Source organism: Chroicocephalus ridibundus, chromosome 3 (genome assembly GCF_963924245.1).
Source record: "Chroicocephalus ridibundus chromosome 3, bChrRid1.1, whole genome shotgun sequence".
Taxonomy (NCBI): domain Eukaryota; kingdom Metazoa; phylum Chordata; class Aves; order Charadriiformes; family Laridae; genus Chroicocephalus; species Chroicocephalus ridibundus.
In genome coordinates, this window is record NC_086286.1 from 127,395,243 (window position 1) to 127,406,496 (window position 11,254).

The 11,254-nt window shown below is 50.9% G+C and overlaps 1 protein-coding gene across 2 annotated transcripts in view; it reads right to left on the reverse strand.

Annotated features, from left to right (window-relative positions):
* EXTL3 (exostosin like glycosyltransferase 3) overlaps positions 1-9,986 on the reverse strand; it is a 167,662-nt gene extending 157,676 nt beyond the window's left edge. Inside the window, exon 1 of one of the 2 annotated variants that reach the window (XM_063330725.1) lies at positions 9,897-9,986. The gene's annotated coding sequence lies outside the window, so the exon portion shown is untranslated. Of the gene's footprint in view, positions 1-8,320; positions 8,470-9,896 lie in introns of those variants that run through there. The other variant, XM_063330724.1, reaches the window with a different exon arrangement.
* Between the last annotated feature and the right edge of the window lie 1,268 nt (positions 9,987-11,254).

An 11,254-nucleotide genomic window follows, 5' to 3' on the forward strand; every position in this document is an offset into this window, starting at 1 on the left:
CCAACAGCAAACACAGACTATACTCATGTAACAACCTACTTCGCACTCAAAAGTTATTAATATTATGCATATTTACCCGTTAACAGTCACAGGGCGAGAACCTGTATTTGCTCATGCAACGAGCATGTTGCCTGTTCACAGCTACTGGGCAGTGTCCCCACCCTCCTCTCCCGCAACTGGCACGGCTCAATGCGTGCTGCAGGTCTCCCCTTGCACAAAGTGTGCAGATGCAACGTGAAAAACCAGGATTCCTAACGGTTCAGGCTCTCCTCCTGACAGGCCTTCAAGGCAACATGAAACACAACAGAACAACGAGCAAAAAAAGTCCTCGGGTGGCCAAAGATTCATTACAACAGGAGGAATCATTCCCTGCATCCTCTCTCCAACCCCCACTTAATTTAGTAGCCTGGTAAATTGATGAATTACAGTTAAATGATCTCGCTGTGATGCCTCTTGCTGATGAATGAAGGATACCCTGCCAGAGTCTCCTGATTTCAGGTGATGGATTTGAGCCCAGGCTGCAACACAATTCCTTGTGACTGACAAGCTCAGCTATTTTCACTCTTAATCTTGATATTATTTGATTGAATAAATCCAAGGTCATAATTTCCTAGGTGGATACAGTTGTTCAAAACACCACCAGCCCTCCAATTACTTTTAACTGCATCAAAAAAAAAAAGGTGAAGAATATTCATGTAAGAGCTGGTAAGATCTCAGCTTTCTGCTGGGAAATACCTACACCCAAAACACACTTTTGCTGGAGCACGAACAAGCAACTGGGAAGTTACATTTGCCATCTCACGGCCCAAAGCCCTTATCATCCAGCCCTCAAACCTCAGGGACGCAGACCCCTGGGGATTAACATTTCTCAGGTTCGGTCACAGTCCAGAAGATACTTTCTTTTTTTGTGTTAGAAGTTTGATGAGAGACAGTTTGGCTGAATGGGAGTGATTTGAAGACATGGGAAGCAGGGAAAGGATAACTATTAATTTGCATCGCTTTCTTTCAGCACATACAAACACTTTATAATAGGGGGATACCTTAAACCCCCCACGCTTGAGCCTTAGCAAATACTTTTGGGATGCAATCTAATTTTTCCTTCCCATTTTCTTCTCCTTCAAAAGGCTCAAATGGGAGCAAAGCCTTCTCCAACTTGGCTGCACGGAACTTTCACACAGATCTCTGCCCAGCGTCCGCTGGATCGAAAGATGTTGTGTCATTGGTGAAATATTCCAGCGCTTCATTGTGCAAGCTCCTAATTATTAATGTCTAGTCTCCATATTTCTGCAGGAAGATTTATAATGTAGCTTAGGGTGGTGGATTTGAACTAGTTTTCCCTCAAAACTACAGATGGGGAACCACAGAAATGTTTTTTATCCCCTCAACTTCTGTAGTCCCCGGTGCAGAAAAACACCAAAGAACAAGCAAGCCTCTCAAAAGGGGAATCTGTGTAAAAATTGTCCTTCTCTGCCTCCGCCACTACCGCAGTGGCGTAACTGTCTTTTAAACAACTCCACACTGTCCCTTGGGGACGATACAGCCAGATCTTTGCAGAATTTCACTCTTGTATCTATTTTTAGGGGATATAAACTGCACCATTGCAAGTCTCCTTCCCTCATAGATTGGGTCCAGAAGTGTAACTGCAGCGGGAACAGGACACAGATGGTCCCCTGGGATCAGGAGAAAAGAGGCAGCTGATGCAAAAGCCAACGGCCGCACGTAACTCTTGCGGAGGGAGCCAGAAGCTGTCCCCACCGAACAATAGAAGGAAACGCCATCGCTGATCTCGCTGCGGCCTGTGCCTTCAAAACCAGTAGCTGGGGATGGAAAAGTCTTACAAGGGAGAAGCAAAAACTTCTGGGGAGAAAGGGTTTCACTTCTGCGTATGATTTTCCCAGTGAACCAAAAGGGAACAATTTTAAGTCTGGAAATTAAGCTGATTTTGGAGGTGAACGCATGGTTGGGAAGTCAAATGAAGCTAATCCCCCCTCCTCTCCAAGAATACAATACATTGGAAAAACCTGTAGAGTAAGCAACCAGTACCCAGACTAGTGGCGCACCCTGCTCTTACTGGTCTAACGGGGGTTAACCCAAACGGCTGGTGCTCCAGAAAACAGTCATATTTACATATTCATGTATGTGTGTGTGCATATAGACAGGCTGGATCACTTTTTCTGCAAATATTAAAAACCACCAAAACCATCTTTTGGCTCCAGGATGTAGGACTTAAAAATAATAACAACACGTGCTATTGCAAGAGTTGCAATAAAATAAGCAGTGCTGGTGCTGGTGAGTTATAGGTGCTCACGACAGGCGGGATAATGGGATTTCACCGTGTTTTGTTTCCTCGGAGGTAACTGCACTCTTATCAGGAGATGCAGGATATGAGGCTCTGACACTTCTCCGCTCTGATTCATACACTGGAATAAAGCAGACATTTGATGGCATCTGCATTGCTGACTCAATCGCGTATCTTCGGTGCTGATCTTGTTGGTGCCAGGAAAAAGGATTTGGGGGGGAGAGTGCTCTTCTTGCCTGCACGCAGCAGCCAACGCGGCCATGGCTTTGCCGTTTTGCCTCAGGACCTCACCAGTAAAAACAGGTAAATAAAAAAAACAAAAAAAAGCATTCCTGCCTCCATCCCACATTCACCAAGGCATGGTTTTCAACTCGTTTTTTCCCCCCAAACTTGGCAAAGCAACTTAAAAAAAACCCCAAAAAACCCGACCGCTCTGCTTTTGGAATATATTTGAAATTAAAAGAAAGTAAACTTTGCCCTGTCTTCTTCCTGCACTTTACTCCCACCCAGCCTCAGAAAAAGGTGGAAGACAAACATTTTCTTGTTGAGGCTCATTCTATCTCTGAGTGGTTGTTTCCAAAGTCTGGATTTTTATTTTTTTTTTAAGTTTAAGCTCTGGCATGTGTAATTTTCTTCCTTTTGGGGAATAAACAGGAAGAGCAGCAGCCCAGCAGGTAATGAAACCGATTCTCCTCCAACTCTAAAAGCACAGAGCCGAGACCAAGGAGGTGACAAAGAAGATAAATTAACCCCTTAAAAGGATGCTAATCACACGTGGGAGCGGTGTTTTCCAGTGGGTGGGCAGTTTTTCCCTCGTCTCGTCCTCTGGCAGACCTCAGTGAATATTCACAGCCCCACATGCCAGACCCACGCACGGAATTGCTGCTCATGTTCTCCTCCTGCCGTGCCTTCACCACCCACAGCTGCTCTTGAAAGTGGGTGATTTATTGAGAAAAAAAATCTGCAGCTGCATGTCTGGGTCTTCATCCCCATGGCATGACCCAGGTTGGGCTGTCTCATGTTGGACAAAGACGATACTGGACAGGACTGGCTATGACTCCTGTCCCTCTTGGTATTTTATTCATCGAGGGTGCAAACAGGACCACAGGTTGGGTCAGAGTGAAGGTCCTCTCCTCTGCTGTCCTGTCTCCAGCAGAGACACGGTGCAGGAGCAAGAGCTTTCATAGAATCACAGAATCATTTAGGTTGGAAAAGACCCTTGGGATCATCGAGTCCAACCATCATCTCCACTCTACAAAGTCCTCCCTTACACCATATCCCTTAACACTACATCTAAACGAGTCTTAAACCCATTCAGGGAGGTGACTCCACCACCTCCCTGGGCAGCCTTTCCCCCTTGCACACCCTCCCAACCTGGCTTGCTTGACATACATGATGTCCATGCTGGCTCTGGAGACCTTTGGGATGAGCCAGGAGAAGAGCAGCTCCAAACGAACCACATTTTCAAAGCATCTGGCAAGGAAGCCAAGTCCAGCCCAACTGCTGCCCTTCCGCCTGGCCTGCAGCAATGGGCCCACCAAAACCAAGACCAGAAGGAGCCAGAGGATTTGCAACAAACAAGAACAGGCCTGGGGTTGACAGTTTCTGCGCCTGGTGCCAGGGCTAAGCCTCCTTTCCCAGGAAGTTGTGTCTCATCAAGTGCAAGTCTTGACTGAATGCTCTCCCAGGCCAAGGCATGCCGAAGGGCTCTTCCCGGTGCAGCTTGGCTGGTGACTAATAACATATGAGCTCACCTCCTCCCTCCATCACGGCATTTCTGCCAGCGCATCTTGCACGAAGCCCAGTGGCTTCCCTCCCCTCTGAGACCCCACTGCTCTACCAAAGGTGGTCAAAATTGATTCAAAGACTCATCAGGGATGGAAAAAAAAACAGCATCTCTTTAAGCCTCCTGATTTTTGGGAGCTACCTCCGACTACAGCCACCACCGATGTCACTTGGTGTGCACAGACCTCCAGGTGGACCAAGCGGAAAACCCTGCCCATGCCTGCTAATGATGCCTGTTGCACTCACCTTCGGAGCTCGATACTTGATGAACGTCCTCCATTCCAGTTTGTCTCTACTGTTTTATTAATCACATACAGAAACTCAGGGGAGGGCGGTTTTTCTGGGAGGGCGGCAGTATACAGTCATTAAATAAAATATAAACACCTCATCTATACTTAACATCAGGTTTGATCTCCACTGTTTTCACTCCCCCTTTTCAAGGCGATTTGCAATTTCTGTGGTTGCTTTTTGGGAAGGGAGAATGTAGGGGAGGGCTGACTTACTGCTTAATCTCATTTTTGATCTATTATTAAATGCCTGCGTTTTTTTTTCTTCCTTTTTTTTCCCCTTTCTCTAGGAAGCCAGAAGCCCCATCAGAAATTACAGCCAGAAAGAGGTGAACTAGCCAGAAAGAAAGGTGAACTGTGAAATGAAAGCTGGGGAAAAAAGAATTGCTTGGGCTTTTCCCCCCCCCCCCCGAGTTTTCTCATTTTTGGCCATAAGAAATCTCTACAATGCCAGCCAAGTAAAAGAAAATATGCTGAAAGTGATGGAAATGCAAAATATTGGCCCTGATCCCACTGCTCACATACGTGGCCAAACCCTCCGATTGAGGCCAGCACGTGTGTCCCCACGGGACTCCTCAGCGGAGCCACTTTTCAAATACAAACGCGTTGACATTTCCTCACCCTTTTACCAGCGTTAGTAATTCTCTAGCAAATCCCCAGGCTCGGGGAACAGTGTTTGTGTGCCACGAAGCCACGCGCTCAGATTTTCAAACCCATGCTGGAGGCAGGACTTAGTGAAAGCCCAGGACAGGATGGCACAGCACGAGGCCAGCAGCACTCAAGGCATCTAGGAACATTTATTTTTTTTTTTGCCATTTTTATACAGCATCTTCAAAAGGTTTGACGGGACTGTAGCAAAACGTGATCCCTGCAAGGCGCTTACACAAACCTGCAGTATGCAGAGAGCACTGAAAAGGCACAGCAGCATTTAGCATCTGCCGCCTTGGCTTTAGGATGCTTTTTAATAGCTTACTGATTATTTCATTACTTTATCCTCACCCGTTGCTGAATACCAGCATTTATGTCTGCCCTGCAACCCAGTGCGTGACCTCCCCGCCGCGGCTCGTGGGGACAGATTTGATTCCAAGCTAGCAAAGCCAGTCCGAGAAGCAAAGCGATTCCCAGGTGGTTTCTTTGCTCTCTGCAGCCACTTTGCCCGGTTTAGTGCTGGCAGACGGCTTAAAGTTGATCCAGGGGAGCCTCACCGAAGGAATTCCCACCAAGAGGCAGGAGGACAAGTCCAACGCTATCTGTAGCATGCTCTGAAGGCGGATCGGTTTTTTCCTAAGGCCACGCTGGAGGTGAGGTCAGGGTTGATGGAGGCCCTGAACAACCTGCACCCATCTCGTGCTTTCTCATCACTCCTTTTGCCTCCTTTCGGTCCCTTTACATCACTGGAAGCGATCCCTCCTTCTGCTGTATTCGCACAAATAAGGAGTTTGTCCTCATTTGGCACCAGGATGCGGTTCCACCTCCCAGCCAGATCAGACCAAAAGCGAGCATCGCTTTGCTGCCAGCTCCCGCCGAGAGCTGGATGCGCACCTCGCCATGCCGGCTGCTTGGCTGGTGAGCGAATGCTCCCCCGGTGAAACCGGGATGTCCAAATCGGGGCTCCCAGCTCCTCAGTGAGACCCTCCGCTCCTACATCTGGGCTGCCGCTGGCTCCGACGGCTCCAACCTCCAGCCAAGGCTTGTGTGGAGATCACCCCTTGGCAGCCACAGGAAAGGGCAAATGCTCCTTAGCATTTCCTATTAATTTAATTAATTAATTTAAGCATTTCCTATTAATTTCCTATTATAAACATTGCCTTACTAACTAGTAAGAAGAGAGCCATCCCCTAACTGTCAGGAACACAACCCAGTGAGAGTCCCAGATACCAACACTCCCCTATTTTGTGGGGGAAAAGCAGTTAAAAACCTGCTTTTATTTTTAAAGAATGGCCTGGGCAAGCAGCTGAAGGTTTTGCATCACCACAGGACAGGTTCAGACTCATTTTGGAGGAAAAAGAATCCCCAGGCCATGTTCCATGGCAAACCCTGTGGTTTTTCCAGGGGAATATGGAATGGGCAGGAGGGTGGCCCACAGCCCAGGGAAAAGCCGGGCAAGAAGCCACCATCTCCTTCTGCCCCAGTCGTAACTGGACATCCCAGTACCTCTTCTCCGGGAAAAGCCAGCGGATGTTTGGGAAAGAAATTAAGGAAATGGCATATACAGAAAGAGACATCCCTGGGTAGGGAGCGGTCAGCAGCTGTGTCCACCCCGTGTGACAGCCACCAGCGCCCACCTCTTCTCTACCATCCAAAAGGCCACCAGGACCCTGTCCTGGTCCTGCTAAGAGGTAGCACACATCACAAAACCTTCTGTTTGATCATTTCCAGCCAGCTGGTCCTGGGGTCCACCACACAACAACTGCAGACATAATACAGACAAATACTGACACGGGACTGGAAAGTCTTTTCTTTTTCCCAAGGGAGACCAGAGAAATAGAAGAGATGAAGGAAGCAACCATGAACCTCCAATTCCAACTCAGCCAGCAACCACAAAATCCTTTTTGGGATCCCCAGTGATCAAATCACAGCTGCCACAAAAATTGATGTTGGTGACACGGGAGCAGAGGTTCCCTCACCTTCAGATTTTTGCTGGATACGATTGATGCAAGTTCCTGGGCAGGAGTGAAGCTGGAAAGAGCCTGTTCCCACAGATGTATTTCTGCTAAAAAACCCCAGAGCTGGATGTCACCGTGACATGAGGGGGCGCGTGTGCCACCTTCTTTCTCCCTCTCCAGCCTAAATCCCCTCCTGCCTCCACTTAAACTCAGCAAAAAGGAGACAGATCACAGCAACTGTCTACATTTGGCTTTATCTGCTACAAATGTCAAACATTTCTACTGGGATGATTACATTTCCATCCTCCCTACACCCAAAGCGTGAAGACTGGCATAAAGAAGTCAAAAACGTGTTGGAGAAAAGAAAACATCACCTACCCCGGCCACAAATGCTAGGAAGCCAGGACTGATCAGCTGGAGGCCCCTCTTGGAGAGCGAGGGGTCCTTCTGGGGAAAAACCCACCTGGATTTCTCTGTTCCCTCATGTTACCTCCAATTTTGCTTCCCATGCATGCGTTCATATGGAAATGCAAGTGCACGCGTGGTTAAAAATCCCCCTGCGTTCTGGAAATATTATGACTAATGGATGGGAACCTGCGCAGTATGTAAAAATCTTCCCTCCCAATGTAACAGCATTTTGCATGCACTTTAGACATTGGCACCTACGTTTCATCTGCTTTCTTGTAAGACGATGGAATACATTTAACGAATCACACTGATTTTAAGTCTCAGCCGCAGATTCTGTGCTGGCATCATTGCAGCAAAGAAGCCACAGGCTCCCCCTGGCCCATCGCTATGGGGTCAGTGGGCTCACGTCCCCCATCGTTTATTTTGGAAGAGCACATCAGGGTGCACCACATCATTCAATTTTGATTTCCACCCCCTCCCCCACTGATACCCTGCTTTCCCCAGCATCCCTGATCTTTACCACCCGCCAGGATGGCAGGGGTCCGCATCTCCTCACACGTCCCACACCTCAATCCTGCCGCTCCCACACATACATGGGGCCCATCCTGTGTCGCTGGGACCGCACGGGCTCTTCCAGCAAGGAGAAAGCTCTTCCTCGAGGTTTCCGCGCAAACAACCGTCATCATTTACAGCCCCATATAAATGATATGTACCGGCGCCGCCAGCCCTGAAGCCCCCTCGCCCCTCGGCTCCTGCGTTGGGGAGGCACATTCCTGCCCTTGCTGGGATGCATCTGGGCTCCAGCTCGCGGACCCGGCCAGGTCTGCAGCAGTGGGGATGGGTAGAGAAATACATCAGGGCTTTTTTTTTTTTTTCTAACTCCCCTTCCAGGGACAGAAATAACACCAGCTTCCCTCATTTACAGCCTCCTTTACCTCTCGGGCTGAGCAGCAGGAGCCACGAAGCCGTCACGCATCCCTGGGCAGAGCGCACAGCCCCGACTGACGCACAGCCGCTGTCAGGTCAGCCGCGCTCGCGCTTTCCACATCTGCAGCATCCCTCAGCCTGGTCCTGAGCTGCTTCCTGGGGATGGGGCTGGAGGAAAAACCCTGCAAAACCCCTCCCCGCGTCAACCGAGAGGAGAAACACCCAAAGGAAGAGCGTGCGGGAGTCAGAGAACAGAGCAGCCTCCGTAGGGAGTGAGGTTTGCAGGAGGGAGCAGAAGTTTTTTTCCTCGGCCGCTGAGAGGAGTTTGAAGGTAAAGGTTGGACGTGGAAACATGCATGGCCGTAAGGAGCCCAGACTGCCCAGAGCAGGATGGAAAACAAAGAAACCCAACCCCAGCATGATGAAATACAAGTTTATTTGCTTTAGCCCATGTCCAACTTCCATCCCTGGCACAGAAAAATTTCGTTAATGCTTCTCTGGCTGGGGACTTTTGTGCAAAATTTTGGTTTTTAACCAATCAATCGACGCAAAACACAATTTGAAGGAGCTGGTGAATCCTGAGCACCTCCAGATCCATCACACGAAGGGGGAACTGGGCAAAGAAGCGAGACCGGGGCGTCCCGACTCCTCCAAGCCCTCCTGCTCTCCCCGCGCTCTCCCGGTTCACATCCCGGGACGAGGAGTTAACGCAGCCACAGCCAAACAATGGAGAGGTACCACTAAACCAGCAGCTATGGGCTCCCCACATCCCTCTCTAAGGGGAAGCCAAAGCCATTCCTCCGCTTTCGGGGGCCACTCACCTCCTCTCCGGCCATCCCGGGTTCTCCCTCCCCGCTGGGATTTCTCCTTGCGGCTCAAAAGCCCTTTCAAAGCGGCCAGTTTTCCTGGCATCCCCCATGGCCCCAAATTGCCAAACTCTAAAGCAACTTTCACCGGGGGCAGAGGATCCCTCGCCCGCTATTTAAACAGCTGCTTTCACGTTAAGCCTGGTTTACATTGCACCATCCCGGAGACGAGCCAGTCCCACCCCAGAGCCACAGGCACAAGTTTCCCCTAACTTTGGGGGAGCTGGGTGAATATCCAACCCCCCCCCCCCCCCCCGAAGGAGGCAGCCGCCAGCCCAGCCAGGGCTCACCCCGCCGCCCACGCTGCCTCCCTGCAAGCACCGAAAATCCCCCAGCCCCGGGGACATTCCCCCAGCCCGGGATGGGGACGGGAAAGTGGGGGGGGGGTGATGGGTCCCCTCCAGGCGGGAACCATCCCGGGAGGGGATGGTGCCGCTCCCCGGCGGAGCCCGGGGTCCCCCTCCTGTGCCGGGGGCGGAGGGGGGAGGGATTATAAAGTAAAATAAAATAAATAAAAAATTAAAATAAGTAAATAAAAATAAAATAAAATAGAGCAAAATAAAATAGAGTAAGATGAAATAAAATAAATAAAAAATATAAGACAAAACAAAATAATTAGAAAAAATAAAATAAGTACAACCATTAAAATCAAACATAAAGCAATAAAATAAAATAAGCCACCCGAAGTAGCCGAGCTGGCCCTGGGGGCAGCACTCACCTGGCGGCGGGGGCTGCGCGGGGGCTGCGCGGGGCTGCGCGGAGCTCGGCGCTCGCCCTGCGGCCGCAGCCCGGCGTGCGGAGCGGCGCGGAGCCCCCGGCCCGGCTCGCTGCATTCTGGGAAGCGGCACCCAAAAATGGGGGCGCGGTGCCCTCTGGTGGCAGGTCCTCCGGAGGGGGGGGTGTCCCCCTCGGGTGGGAAGGGGCGGGGGGGGTCCCTGCCACCTGGGCGGTGACTTGGGCATATATATATATATGGGGGTGTGTGTGTGTGTGTGTGTATATGGTATGTGTGTATGTGTATATATATGGACAGTAATCTGTATGATATATATGGACGTTAATCTATATGAACCCCCCGCAATAATCCCCATCTGGGTCCCACACCCCTGGTGGGCTCTGACCCCCTCCATGGAATTGGGGGGGGATGTGTTCTCAAAAGAGGGGTGCTGGGGGGCGGGGGGGCTTCTCAAAAGGGGGGTGCTGGGGAGAAGGGGGGCTTCTCAAAAGGGCGGTGCTGGAGAGAAGGGGGGCTTCTCAAAGGGGGGGTTCTGGGGAGCAGGGGGGGGTTCTCAGAGGGTGCTGTGGAGAAGGGGGGGTTCTCAAATGGGGGGTTCTGAGGAGCAGGGGGGGTTCTCAAATAGAGGGTGCTGGAGAGAAGGGGGGCTTCTCAAAGGGGGGGTTCTGGGGAGCAGGGGGGGGTTCTCAGAGGGTGCTGTGGAGAAGGGGGGGTTCTCAAATGGGGGGTTCTGGGGAGCAGGGGGGGTTCTCAAATAGAGGGTGCTGGGGAGAAGGGGGTGTTCTCAAAGGGGGAGTGCTGGGGAGCAGGGGGGTTTCTCAAATGGGAGGGGCTGGGGAGCAGGGGGGTTTCTCAAATGGGGGGTGCTGGAGAGAAGGGGGGCGTCTCAAATGGGGGGTTCTGGGGAGCAGGGGGGGTTCTCAAATGGGGGGTGCTGGGGAGCAGGGGGGTTCTGTGCTGCTTGTCTCTGCCGTGCCAGTGCAGCACCCCAAATCTCTGCCCGCTCTCACCCAGTGCCCCAAATCTCGGCCCATTCCCACCCACCACCCCAAAACCGCCCCCAAAAAGGGGCTTAAAACACCTCCAAGAAAATAAGCGCGGTGGGACACAGCGGTTTGGAGAGGAAGGGGCAGATGTTGGGGCACATTGGCTTTTGGGGTGCAAGACTGAGTAGTCCCTTTATAGCGTGACACACACACAGAGTGACATAGGGTTATAGAAATGCATAGATGTGCTATAGATATCCTATGGGTGCTGCAGGAGGGGTGTGGGGCCAGGGTGGAGCTGGGGGTCTCTGGGTCACAGCCCCAGTCCCAGCCCCGACTTTTTCTGCCCTACTT